We start from the raw sequence: 12045 nt of genomic DNA, 5'->3' as shown, positions 1-12045 counted from the left end.
GACAACAAAGGAAATATCAGGCCTTGTTAGAGTCAAGTACTGTAGTGCACCTACTAAACTCCTGTATTTTGTACTGTCCTCTTGATTCAAGAGTTGCCCTTCTGTGAGAGATAGTTTTCTGAGCTGGATAAAGGTGTAAACGATGGTTTACAACCTTGCAGACCTGCCTTTTTTACCACGTCAGTTGCATATTTCTCTTGAGAGAGATGAAGCCCATCCTTGTGTTTCTTCACTTCAATCCCAAGGAAAAAATGCAAATCTCCAAGATCCTTGAGAGAAAATTCTGCACTTAAATCCTTCAACAATGATGCAATGGCCTCACCAGTTGAACTTGTAACAATGATATCATCAACATATATGAGAACAAATATGCATGTATTGAGTGTATTGTAGATGAACAGTGAGGTATCAGCTGACTTGGAAGGAACAAAACCAAGTGATTGCATCTTGTGACTAAGACGGGAGTACCATGCTCGTGGTGCTTGCTTCAAGCCATAAAGTGCTTTATAAAGTTTGCAAACAAACGAAGGATTAGATTAACTCTCAAACCCAGGAGGCTGTTTCATGTACACCTCTTCTTCCAGAACACCATGAAGAAACGCATTCTGTACATCTAGCTGTCTGAGACTCCATCCCCTAGACACAACAATAATGAGAACAAGTCGAATAGTGGTAGCTTTCACAATAGGACTGAAAGTATCCTCATAATCAATACCATATCTCTCTTTAAATCCTTTTGCAACAAGCCTAGCTTTGTATCTATCAACAGTTTCATCAGATTTCCTCTTAACTCTGAACACCCACTTGCAATCTATAAGATTTTTACCTTGCCATGGGGGAACCAGATGCCATGTTTTATTTTTCTTCAGTGCCACATATTCTTCCATCATTGCTTTTCTCCACCTTTCATCTCCAAGTGCCTCATCCAGAGTTCTTGGCTCAGCTTGTTCATCTGTAGAGCAAACTAGACCATATTTACTTATGTGTTTATAATTAAGAGGTTGAGTTACACCTTTTTGCAACCGTGTGAGCCGCCGAGATTGCGCCACAGAATCAGCCGATGCAGAGGATCTAGAGCCATGCACAGGAGTTGCTGGTGTAGGCGATCCCGAGGGGGATCCGCTCGGTGCCCGCAGCAGATCTTCTGTGTCTCCAGCATGCAGTGGGGCTGTTGGATCTGCCGCAGAGGATCCCTGGTGGCCTGCCGGCTCATCATGGGCGCCTGATCGCGTGGGGCCACGCGGATCAGCCCCAAAGCCCGCGCCCACCTGGCTGGATGGGTCAGCGCTGGACCCCGCGTCGGTCGGCTGCACCTGGGTGCGCCGCTTGTAACAACGCGGTTCATCGCGAAATCGCGGACCGCCCAAGCCACCAGGATGTCGCCACGTGGAGGCGGGCGATTGGAGCGGAGCCGGCGCGGGGCTACCGCCACCCGAGGGCTGGCGCGTGGCATGCGCGGAGCCGCGAGCACCCACGCGGGAGGCAGGTTCTGCTGCGGTCGGCTCTGGCGCACCTGCCAGCGCTGATCCCGGCGCAGATCCTCTGCCCTGCTGCTGATTCGGCGGTGATCTCGAGGAGGATCTGCTCCCAAAAGTTGTACATAGCAAATATGGCGCTTGAGAACCAATTTCTTCATCATTTTTCTCATTGTTTGTTCCTGCAACATCACCAGAGGACTCATGTGCACCATTAGGAGGGTTAGTCAGCATTGAATCATCACAAGTATTTCCCCTGTGCTCAAGGCCGAGTAGGTGAGATGGCAGGAGAAGAATTTCCTTGCGAAGTAGTGCACCGGTGTTGGGATGAAGATCAGCGAAGGGAAACTTTGTTTCGTCAAAAACAACGTCATGGGATATATAAACACGCTCTGTGGATACATCTAGGCATTTAACACCTTTGTGTTGAGCGCTACACCCAAGAAACACACATTGTTTTGAGCGAAACATAAGTTTGCGTTGGTTATATGGGCGAAGATTTGGCCAACATGCACACCCAAAACCACGAAGGGATGTGTAGTCAGGTTTGGTGTGGAGTAGCCTTTCTACTGGAGTTTCGTTATTGATAACACGACTAGGGAGCATGTTAATGATGTCAACAGCGTGAGAAAAGCTTCATCCCAGAATTTTAGAGGCCTGGAGGCGCCAGCTAAAAGAGCTAAGCCGACCTCAACAATGTGCATGTGCTTGTGTTCGGCAGAACCGTTTTGTTGGTGAGTGTGGGGGCATGACACATGGTGAGAGATGCCGAGAGTTTGAAAGAAAGAATTTAATTTCTCATACTCTCCGCCCGAGTCTGATTGGGCAACAAGTATCTTGTAGTCAAACTGGCGTTCAACGAGTGCTTGGAAGTTTTTAAAGACTTGAAAAACATTGGATCTTTTCTTAAGAGGATAAATCCAGGAGAATTTACTGTAGTCATCTATGAAGCTAACATAGTATGTATGTCTACCAACTGAGTTGGGAGCAGGACCCCACACATCTGAAAAAATAATTGCAACAGTTTGGTAGAAACACTCGTAGAAATAGGATAGGGTAGCTGATGACTTTTAGCTCGTTGACAGGAATCACAACCAGTTTCAATATTGTGCTCACCAACAAACGGGAGTTTATTCTTCTAAGCAATTTTTCAACTAAAGAAAAAGAAGCATGTCCTAAACGATCATGCCATCGTGTGGATGAAAGCTTGATAGCACCACAAGCTTGTTTATTCAGTCTCCTAAGCTCCGGTCAACGGATAGAGTCCACGAACACATCTACCTCGATAGAGAATGCTCTTCGTCGCCTGATCCTTGATCAAAAAGAAATAAGGGTGAAATTCAAGGAAGACATGATTATCAAGGGCAATTCTATGGACAGAAAGGAGACTCTTATCGGCGTTTGGAACATGCAAAATTTTCCTAAGATGAATTCTACGAGAAGGGGTACTAAAACTTGAATGACCAATGTGACAGATCTCCATACCTTCACCACTAGCTGTGTGGATTTCGTCCTTGCCGCGGTATTTCTCCTTCATGGTCACCTTCTCGAGCTCGTGGTGATGTGGTTGGTGGCGCCGCTGTCGACGTACAAGTTGGTGTCGATTCCGTAGGAGCCATCTGCAGCCGCCGCCACCTTGTCATCTTCTTTAGAGGAGTCGTCGTCCTCTTCATAGCGGTACTAACAATCTTTTGCTGTGTGCCCCAACTTGCCGCATATCTGGTAGCGAGGAGCATCGAGTCGTGCACGAGGGTTGTCGCCACCATGGCGAGTTCTGTTGTTGGAGGGAGCACGCCCGCCATTGCGGGAGTTGGAGCCACCGCCGTTTCCGCCTCCACTTGACCTCCCCCTACCCCGGGAGAAACCGCCGCGCCGAGAGGAGCCGCCATGACCGCGAGATGCCGAGTTCGCGGAGGACTTGAAGTCGCCGCCGCTGGACCCGTGGAAGTGCACCATCCGCTGATCAAAGTTGGAGAGCATGGCGGATAACTCGTCGAGTGACGGAGGTTACGCGAGCGTCCAGAGCAGTGATCAAAGGCTGGTAGTCAGCATCGAGCCCGTGGATGATGTAGGAGATAAGCTCATCGTCGAGGATCACCTTGCCCGTCGCGGCTCGCTCGTCGGCGTAGCCACGCATGGTGGCGAAGTAGGAGGCGACGGAGAGGTTGCCCTTCGGTGCATTGATGAGCGAAGTGCGGATGTTGTTGATGCGACTCGCCGATTGCGACGAGTACATGCCGGCGAGCGTCGTCCAGAGCGCGCCCGCAGTGGTGACCGTGGTCACCGTGAGGAGCACCTCCTTTGTGAGGTTGCCCAGCAGGTAGCCAAGGACCTGCTGGTCCTCCCTGACCCAGATTGGGTGGAGAGGGTTGGGCGTTGAAGTCTCCTTGCCTTCCTTGGTGGTGACAAGGAGCTTTGCCGGCTCTGGGTGTGTGCCGTCGACGTAGCCGAAGACCCCGGCGCCACGCAGTTAGGGTATGACCTGCGTGCGCCACAGCATGTAGTTCGTGCGAGATAGCTTCTCGGTGACCTGGCCACTGAGACTAGCCGGGAAGGAAGCGCCGGAGGAGGAAGACATGGTGGCTTCGGCACAGATGGTTTTGGTAGCTAGATGAGTTGAAGAAGAGGGGCTCTGATTACCATGTGCGAGCGGTGAAACGTCTTGCCCTATTGGGGGCGACGTGTTCATGTTATATAGCAGGGGAGCCAAACCCTAGATGGCTTACATGCGTGCGGTTACAGGAGATAAGAGAGAACCAAGATACAACTTGAGGGAGAAGAAAAACGAGAGCAGATATATCTCATACAAACTACCTCCTAGCTATATCTCTATATCCCAACTATATACCGCACATGTGATGTTTAACATGGTCCTGTTTCCGCGAGACGATCGGTGGACCGTGATGCAACACCAACTTCCCTTACTTGCTTGCTGAAATCCACGCCTCCCCCCTCACCGCCATATTAGATGGCTGTGCATTTGGCTAGGAGAGAACTGGGTCATGAAATCCTGTATCTAGTGCACCCACAATCAAAACAAACTAAGCTACAAGTAGGAGGCACTGATAAAGGGAATAGAGCTGGACATGTTGGTTTGGATTGTTCTAAACTATGACCTTTTATTCATGAGCATCCTCTTTGGTGCCTTTTGATTGCTTTATTAGCCTAAACTGTTTTCTTTGAAATATTTACTGGGTAATAATATAAAAAGGACAAGTTCGATCGGCTTAAAAGAAGAAAAGCATCAACTGTGATATTCTTGGTAAAAGTTTATATTGAAATATTTTGCAAGGTACATACACAATATGCATGCGTATTTTTTACTTTTCAATGTATTGTAGGGGGTCACAGGAAGGAATTATTTCACATGTCTGAGGGTCAACGCACTGAGATTGCCTTATCCGAGGAACAATTTTCCTGTACTTACTTTGCATGTATATTCGTCTGTGCATAATATGGTGATCTGTTATGTCTACATTCTCTGTAGACGATGTTTGCACCGCTACAAAGACTGAATGATCTCTCTATTTGTGAAATTGACAGTAAACTGAATTCACATCAAAAATTAGTTAGAATCTTATCTGTGGTTCTACCTGATAGCATAGCTAATCTCCACCTTAATTAGTCCAAAATGATCCCTTGCCCAACACAGATCCACTACTGGCTACAACTAGCTTAATTTCTCATCAATCTTGGAAAAAACATTAACTCTCCTCAACACAGCATGTGCTACACTGCTGTAGTTTCTTGAGTCGGAATAATTTTCCTGTATTTTATATTTATACAGTATGTTTCGGTTGACTATATTGGTCAAGACGTGCCTACACTCACGTTACTACTAGTAACGCTTTGATAATCTAGATGTATTACGCTTAATATTACAGGCACATCATTCCAAAAATAATATATATGAAGAAATGTTGAAATAAAATTATTTGCCTGATATTTCCGCTTATCTCCTAAGAGATAAGTAAGTTGGAGATTATAAAATATGGATGAAGGCGGCCGCAAGAGCTATCAGGCCGTTGCAGTAAGGTGGTGCACGATGCCTGAATGACTCACTGATAACAGGTGGATTGTACGATGTCACATTGGCACCAACTAATGGGGTGCTCGTGTTGAGGTGGGAGCCTGAAAAATGATAGAAAATGGCCGTAAATTTGGGAGAGCGCGAACTATGGAGCTATTAGATTATGGAGAGAACTCTACACTTACAGTTATAGTGAACCCAGCCAATCTGCTTAGTCTCCAAGTTATACATAAAAATCTTGTCATGTAAAACAATATCTGCAATAAGAGGCACCCATTAGTTAGCCATAAAACTCCCCAGACTTGAGAGAATGAGAAGCATGATTGGACAGTTTTACTGTATTTAGTTGCTAGGTCATCCCTAAAGGAGAGCTATTCATGCAAAGTTCGGATGAGCACAATATCAAAAGTTAAAGAAGGCACGGAATCTGGCTAAGTTTTTTTTTTTTTTTTTTTTGCGGGGGGAATCTGGCTAAGTTAGCCGATGAGTAGATGGCTAACCTCCAAGTATAGTGGTATGTTGGAAGAAATTATCGAGGCCTTTGCTTGGTTGAAAGCCAATGCACAACATGGGATCCTTGTCCTGCAAACCGTCCTACAGACCATGATATGATATTATTGCTCCTTCACAATTAGTTAACAGATATGCAATTGTAAATATGTTTAATACGGGTAACATCAGAAGGTGATTTGACCTACATAATGAAACATGGGCACAAGATAGTCCTTTGGGCCCATTGTCATCGAAGCACCACCGTCAAAATATAGTGTCACTGTTAGAAATAATGAGACATTGCTAGTGGAAAAGTAAAATAATAATTTGTTAAACAATTGACATTTTGAAGGACATCAAAGGTTTAATTGCTCGTAAAAAGACCTTATGTTTTTATAATAACATTGGCTCCCATTCATGATGAAAGAGTTTATAGAACCAGCATGGGCAACGTCATTTATCTGTTGATGGCCAAATACGAATCGTTACGTGGCTAACGGTGGCACGATAAATTATTAAAGTAACAAAGACTGATTTAATTATTGATTTTTCAGCAACGAGACAATAAAAATGTTGGACATGAAGAACTCACCGCTGTAATAACTGGATCATACGCTCCATCTGCAAGGTACACTAATGTTTTCCTGAATCCACAATGGTTCCTTGTGCATTTGATGTTGTAAGCCAGGAAGAATCAATGGATATGTTTTTACCATTGACAGCAATGCCCTTCATATTCACGTTGTAATGGTCCCTGTATTTTATTGACAAAAGGAGTTTGACATACCTAATTCAGGATATTTCACTTGGAATGGCAGATTTCACATTCTGAAAAATAAAAATCCTAGCAATATAATTTGCATATGTCCGCATAAGTAAGTCATAGTTTTTTGAGGGGAAGAAGGGGACTAAGAAAGGACATTATTGTTCACGCATTTCTAGCCCATTAAAGATTGTAAAAAAAATCTCACTTAATGTGGAGAGTAAAACATTGTTTAAATACACACAACCTATAAATAAACTATGCAAACATTGCAAATGAAGACAAGGAGATGAGATTGTGCAAATTAAATATTGGCCAAATCTGTTATTTCATCTGCTCCACTGATTTCTAGCCTCCATTCTATAAAGGGTGTAACTCCAAGTAAAAGAACTTACTGTGATGGGATTATGGGAGTAAACACAAGTCCTGTCCACTTAACTTCACCAACAACAAGAATGCCACCACCATCTTTTGAACCGTCTTTTAAACCCCTGAGGCAATGAGAGAACACCTTACTGGACACCCCTTGAGAATTCAGTTGTGAGATAGCAGAGATCGCATTCTGTCCAAATCCAATAATCCCATCTGTCTGAAACTGATATGATCGCGAGTTGCTACATCTGTTTAAAAAAGGACTTCACAAGGTTAACTTAGATAGGGTTTTTAACTGTCTATCCATTACTGACCATTACGAATGTTAAGTTTCCATTATATAATGCATAACTTAAAGTGAGATAGGACTGAAAACTGTACCCAAAAAATATAGATGCAGAACTTGTAACCCGCTTTTGACCCACGTATTTGTCGAAATAGAAAGTGTCAGACACATAGTACCCTGACGCGGCAGTTCCATCAGCATATGTCTCTGCATAGCTACATTGTTTGTTTGGGTATTCTGATGTCTGACATACTGCATACCCTGTTTCTAGGGCATGTGCACACATTTTATCAGAGCATGATATCCTAGACGACGTTGAAGAAGAATCTGGGTTGTAGTTCTCCAATTTGATCTGAAGAGAGAAATGAATTAGCATGAGAAGACCTGATTTCATCACAATTTTCTAAAAAAAAAGCTAGTTCTTAAAGAGGTGGATAAGAGATATGACAAGGAGTGCCGCACGTTGGGATTAGTTGATGCTGGGCAACCTGTGCAAGGGGTGCAAGAAACCCACACAAGGTCGCTGCCAGTGTCAAATTGGAGAGTGTACTCTTTTGGTGGTGTTCCCAATTTCACACCGGTATAGTAGAGCCTGAAAATTAGTTGTTTAGATACATCAATCGCCAAAAGAGTGGTCTGATTTGAAATAACAAAAATCATGATTGTATATTCTGTCTTCTGTGAAATGATAATGCGAAAAAGAAGTTTGACGACAATCACACTATAAAACACATTGGTCAAGTAAATTTAAGAGCATAAGGAAATCAAAATTAGTTTTGTTCTCTCGGGCGGTTGTCATCAAAGTGCAAAATGGCAACACTCTAAAAAAGACTTTCCCTGTTGCAGATGCTAGATGGTCAATCTCTCTCTCTCTCTCTCTCTCTCTCTCTCTCTCTCTCTCTCTCTCTCTCTCTCTCTCTCCCTCCCTCTGTCCCTCTCTCTCTCTCTCCCATAATCTTTTGGCATGTTAAAAATTAGTAGGTTTTGTAACTAATATTGTGAGTGAGTTGCAAAAAACTAGGCAATCATACCATATACTTATTTCAGTTTATTGTGCACATATTACGAAAGTGGGAGCTATTGCGAAGTTTATATATCTTTCGCCTTCAGTGGAAAAAAAACTTAGCCTGCAATGTATTTGTGGACTGTCAGTTTCTTTATGAAAACATGCATACAAAACTATTGTACAACCGAATCTTGTGTTTGTTACTATCAACCTGGTAGAATCAAGTCTCAGTTACAATACTAGTTTTTTTAAACTAGTTACTGTACTAGTTTTGGGGAAAACATGATAGCAAATCACTAAGGATATGATGGCTGGCAGGCATCAGCAAATCACTAAAATCGTTCCTTACTACAGGCAGGAGTAGTTAGCAAAACATATATATACTCAGATTATGAAACTTGTTGTTTCTCCCTGCGGCAACTCAACAAATATTGTTGACTGTGCACTTCATATGTGTAAAATTTCTTCTAGCTTGCTAGGAATAGAAAAGGGGACATATACTAGATGAATTGGACCTAATCCTATATACCGAAATTCTATCTGTTATATGGCTTTGATAAACGGTACTAGCATCTGATGAACAAACAGAACTCAAGAAAGCACTTACACCGACGTTCCTCCCAGGGAGTACTCCACGACATTTGTCTTCATTGACAAGTGCTTCCTGTCCAAAATCTTTAGCTGTTCGAGCCGTATGCCGGTGAGCGGCAGCGTACGCTCCAGACCTAGCACCGTGACTGACGCGGTCTCCTGTGTAGCTGCGGCTGCGAGCAGCACAACCACCACAATGTTCAGCCATGAACTCATCTGGAGGGAGCAAGGGAGAAGAGAATGGGAGAGGGGGAGCAGAGAATGGGAGAGCTTTGCTTGTGTGTGTGTGTGCGCGCGCGCGCGCGCGCGTGCGTGTGTGTGTGTGTGTGAGAGAGAGAGAGAGAGAGAGAGAGAGAGAGAGAGCGCCCTTTTGTTTTGGTTCTACTAGCTACGTGGAAGTAGTGACTCAAACCTTCAAGCTACTCTTCTTTCGTAGTACTGCTTAGAAGGGTTTTCGAGTGGAGCTGCTCAACTGGAGAGTCTACATCAGGAATCAGGATGCAAGCGGGACAGGACTACCCGCTGGGCCGCGCTGCCCTGCCAAGACGGCGACCGCCCACCTGCTGCCGTGTTGAGCTCCAGCACCCATGTCCCCGCTGCCGATGCTGACTTGCTCGCCAGGCCAGATTCAACTTGCGTGGAGGAGGCTGCAAGCTGGAAGCTCGTCCAGTCCCGCCGTGTGCGCTTGGAGCCTCCGCCACCTTTGGCTTTCATGCCTCAGCAACGTCCCCGGCCACCTGCGTGGCTCAGAAACAGATGTTTTTGTTGCTTCGCAAAAGGCCATCGGGCAGCCGGATGCACGAGTCCGATCCGGTGTAAGCAATGCTTCTGCTCGGGACACCGTGCACGGGATGGCTGCAAGCCGGCACCGTCGCCGCATGCTTCATGTTCTGCTCGGCCGCCGACCCATTCTTGGGCTTCAGTTGTTGCGTCTCCACCAACATCAGGGATCCATGAGGCACTATGCAACATGAAGACTATTTGTCAGGATTCATTGCCTTCCTCGTTGATTGCTTCGAGTTCTACCTGGAAGGATGTGGAGGAGGCAATGAAGCCGCTTCGTGAGGTCACTGACTCTTTGCAGGGCTGGTTAGTGCGTGTTGGGAGCTTTTTAGAGCGTGCGGAGGTTGCTCTGCAAAGGTTCCCTGTTGCACCGGCTCCCATGGTTGAGTCTGTTGTTGGCTTCGTGGATGAGGCAGATGCAGAGCTCTTCGGTAGCTTCTCGCCTCGTGCTGGGTCCAGTTCGACGCCATCTGTGTTGACGGGCTTTGAGGGTGAGGCCTGTGCCGAGGTTGTGTCTCCGGTGCTGCAGATCATGCCCGAGCTACGGATATTGTGTGGGAAACCTGCTTCGCCTCTGCCGACGGAGCAGCTCAAGTTGGGATCTCTCCAGGCTTCTGAGGTGGCCCTGGTGCCCTCACCACCCCCCGTGGAGCCTTGTCAAGTGTCAGGCGGCCTAGCACTCAGCGTCGTGGAGCATGGAGTTTCAGATATTGCTACCCTTCCCTCGCCTGTGACCATCGAGCAAGTGGTGCCTATGAGTGGCATGACCATCGAGTCAAGTGTGTCGGCACCTGCTCGAAATTCTAATGCTCTCTTCGCAAAGGAGCTTTGTGACTTGCTTGCCAGCGTGGAGGTTGCTAGACCTGGTTTGGGTAGGTCAATTGCTTGCCTCCTAACTGGGACGCCAATAAGGGGCAAATCAAAGAAGGTCGGCAAAGGCAAGAGTGGTGCCATAGGCAAGACGAATGTGCTTGCTTGATGGATGATCTCCGATCTCTCGGCTCGTCCTCTTGGACTGGGTTGCCTTTGCTGTTTGGGAGGAGCATGATGTCTTGTGTGGAGCTATTCTTCTTGGATCACTTGGCGTGGTAACAATGTCAAGGTTGGTTGTTGTTAGTTTGGAGGGGCGTATGTGTCGTTGTGGGGTTTCATGTCATGTGAGTAGTTCGTCTGTGGTACGTTTGTAATGGTTTTCGCCCGATTTTCCATAATTAATTGGGCAATTCTCTTCTTCTTAATTAGTCGATAAGGCAAAAAATTTGCCTCCGTTTTGAAAAAAAAAACTACTGTTTTATGAGAAGTTGGGGCCACAAAAGGCCTCCAACAGCTTCCGTTGCACAATTTTTGCCATCCAACGCCAGTAACCAAATTTGCTCGGAAATCAAAACCAAATGTACGGGAGGTTTGCCGGCATCTGGACATCTAGCATCCAAAAACTCCACTAGGAGCCCGCACATTTGGACATAAACCACAACTTCCATACCAAAGCGAGTGAATTGCGAAAAAACACCACATTGAAGCGTAGGTTTGCAGAAAAGACTCTTCTACGAATTTGTGCCCGAAAACATTGATTCTCGGCCTAATCTTTTGCAGAAAACACTAGTTGATGGCTTTGGCCCATTTGATGACGATTATGACAGATGGAGCCCACCATTTGCTGATGTGGCTAACGGTCTTTTTGCCAAAACATCCTCCCCTCTCTGAAAAACTACCCTCTCCCTGCTCCTCCACCTTCCTCCGGCGCGCCCCTGCCTCCTCCCGCCTCCCAGCGCCGCCACCTCCCTCCCGACGCGCCCCCGCCTCCCGGCACGCCCCCGCCCTTTCAGCGACGCCACCTCCCTTCCCGGCTACGACCCCGACACGCAGCTCGGGTGCAAGCACAACAAGCGGCGGCCGCACGGCGGCAGGCAGCTTGGGGCGCGACCCCTGCCTCCCAACGGAGCAAGCGGCGCCGACGACGCACAGCTCAGGCCCAAGCGGCGGCGTGCTTGACGCCGCCCTCCCAGCAGAGGAAGCAGCAGCGGTGGCCCCCTTGACCCCAATCTCCCAGGGGAGCAAGCAGCAGCGGCTCCGCGCAGCTCGGCACAGGCAGCGACGGCGGCGCGCAAGCTGCGACCTCGAGTGAGGGCGCGGTGTCCGACGATACCGAGCGCATGGCGACTCCAAGCCAGCAGCGCTGCCGCGTGCATGAACCAGCCACCGCCTCGTCCTCTGGTGCTCGTCCCACCACCGCCAGATGCGGTACCA

General features: G+C 46.9%; 1 pseudogene; it reads right to left on the bottom strand.

Annotated features, from left to right (window-relative positions):
* Positions 1–5457: 5457 nt before the first annotated feature.
* On the bottom strand, positions 5458–9231 carry LOC119310640 (annotated as a pseudogene).
* Positions 9232–12045: the final 2814 nt, after the last annotated feature.

This window comes from Triticum dicoccoides, chromosome 5B, assembly GCF_002162155.2.
Source record: "Triticum dicoccoides isolate Atlit2015 ecotype Zavitan chromosome 5B, WEW_v2.0, whole genome shotgun sequence".
In the NCBI taxonomy this organism is placed as follows: domain Eukaryota; kingdom Viridiplantae; phylum Streptophyta; class Magnoliopsida; order Poales; family Poaceae; genus Triticum; species Triticum dicoccoides.
The sequence above is the reverse complement of the archived record's forward strand: the minus strand, read 5'-3'. Positions and strand labels throughout refer to the sequence as shown.